This window comes from Erinaceus europaeus, chromosome 7, assembly GCF_950295315.1.
Source record: "Erinaceus europaeus chromosome 7, mEriEur2.1, whole genome shotgun sequence".
Taxonomy (NCBI): domain Eukaryota; kingdom Metazoa; phylum Chordata; class Mammalia; order Eulipotyphla; family Erinaceidae; genus Erinaceus; species Erinaceus europaeus.
This window is the reverse complement of record NC_080168.1, coordinates 23720361-23722714: the sequence shown is the minus strand read 5'-3', so window position 1 is coordinate 23722714 and position 2354 is coordinate 23720361. Positions and strand designations below refer to the sequence as shown.

The window sequence follows — 2354 nt, the reverse complement described above, 5'->3', positions numbered from 1 at the left end:
AGTCTTGAAGTCATGATATTTTTACCAATTATATTTGTGAAATTAGATCAGCGATTTCGCATCCGACTTTGAGGACTCATGATTTGACATTACTCAACTACTTTTACCAATTCATTTACTTCCTTCTGCAATCCCTTTAATCAGCAAAACCAAACTGGCTCTTGAAGATCTGCAAAGAATTGTCAAGACTACTCTACCATCATACAAATGAGAACCCACATACAGGGCAGACCCAGAAGTTTCTTTTGCTTTGTTATAGAAAGTATTCATTCCAACTCTCTTTTCTTTCATTTTCCTGCTTTCTCCTTTGTGTTTGATGGAGGACAATAAGGTTCCTCCTCTTTTAACTCAGAACTTAGGAGTAAAAAACACTCCATTCTCTTCTTTCTCTTTGTTATTGATAAGGTCTTTTGCAGACAGCAATATCATGAATTACGGGTATAGTATTTGTAGCTACCATGAATTATGGATATAGTATTTGTAGCTATTGTCAACGTGATACAGAAGACTGTCTGTGAAATGTGATGCGTCTTTCTTTTCATAAGGGGAACTGGAGTGCTATTATTCAGCTCTCTCTCATTCCTTTATACCTGAACAAGAAAATCATTTTATTGAATTATGTTCACAGATTTTGCAAAAATTATATATATATTTTCTGGATTGGTGTGAGTGAAATGTAATATGAAGAGAACAGAAATGTTATAATTCAAATTGAATCAGTTCTCCTATTGCCACATGACTCTATCTGGACTACAGCATACTGAGTATAAAAATAGTCTCCTGGCCTAGGACATTTAATAGTGTTTAGAGTATTGGACTTAAAAGCATGAAATCCCAAGTCTGATCCCTATCATTGCATGTGTCAGAATGGTGCCCCCTTGCATCCTCCCTCTTTGTTTTAAGAGGAGATATACATTGAGAAGAAAGGAGAGATAGAGAAGGAGAGAGACCCCTACCCTACAGCAGTGCTTCAGCACTCATGAAGCGTCTTTCTGAAGATGGAGACTAGAGAGTTTTCTTTGCACATTTGAATGTGTGTACTCAACCAGGTATGCCACCACCCAACCTCTTTTCTTTCTCTCACTCCCTTCTCTCTCTTTCTCCCTCACCTTCTCTCTCTCTCATTTATATCTCATGTTAAGACATAATAAATCAGAGATGTCACAGACCTGGGAGGTGGTGAATAATCTTCAAGTCTTCAAGACTCATTACGTCTGCAATTAAAAATGGCCTCCAGTAAAAATGCATTACAAAAAATAAAAATAGCAAAGAAATGGAATGGAAAGAGTAAAAAAGTTGAAGAGGCTGAGCCTGGAGCATTTGTGGTGGAAAAAGTACTGGGCTGACAAGTAGTGAATGGGAAGGTGAAGGATTTCCTGAAGTGGAAGGGGTCTACAGATGCTGACAATACCTGGGAACCTGAAGAAAACTTAGATTGTCCAGAGTTGATTGAAGCATTTTTCTTCATTCTCAAAAGGCTGCTAAAGGAAAAGATGGTTCAAAAAAAGAAAATCTTTATCTGACAATGAATCTGATGATAGTAAATCAAAGAAGAAAAGAAATGTTGCTGATAAACCAAAAGGCTTTGCCAGAGGTCTTGATCCTGAACCAATAATTGGTGCCACCGATGGCAGTGGAGAATTCATGTTTGTCATGAAATGGAAAGATTCAGATGAGGAAGATTTGTTGTGGGCAAAAGAGGCAAATGTGAAGTGACTTCAAACTGTAGCTGTTTCTTGTGATAAAAGACTAACTTGGCATTCTTGTCCAGAAGATGAAACTCAATAATTGTGTGTATTGCTATATATGTCTTAGTTTGGTGGGGGGGGGGTTATTTATTGTGACAACATTCTAATTAAAGTCAGTTTTAATGTTTTAAAATAGTATGGGGAGTCACCTGCATGCAGGATGCTTCATGAGCGATGAAGTAGGTCTGTAGGTGTCTATCTTTCTCTCCACCTCTTCTCTATCTCCCCTTCCCCCTCAATTTATCTTTGTCTTATCCAATAATATTTGGGAAAAAAATGGCCACCAGGAGCAGTGGATTTGTAGTGCCAGCACTAAGCCCCAGTGATGACCCTGAAGGAAAGCGGGGGGTGGGGGGGTGGGGGTGTCCAGAAGTGTTTCTGACAAACTCAAGACATACAGACTTATTAGACTTAAGTCTTTATAGTTTAGTTATGGATCGTCTTCAATAATTTCCATTACTGTTGTTCAATAAGCATCAAAGTTCGTTGAATGCCTATATTTATTGCAAGCAGCAAAATATTACTGAGATGCCAAAATAACTGTAGACTAAATGCACCAACCCTCTCTCCCAGGTCAGTTCCAGGAACCACAGTCATTGTTTACAA

General features: G+C 38.2%; 1 pseudogene; it reads left to right on the top strand.

The window, feature by feature from the left end:
* The first annotated feature begins 1226 nt into the window (after positions 1-1226).
* Positions 1227-1788, top strand: LOC103114794 (chromobox protein homolog 3-like; annotated as a pseudogene).
* Positions 1789-2354: the final 566 nt, after the last annotated feature.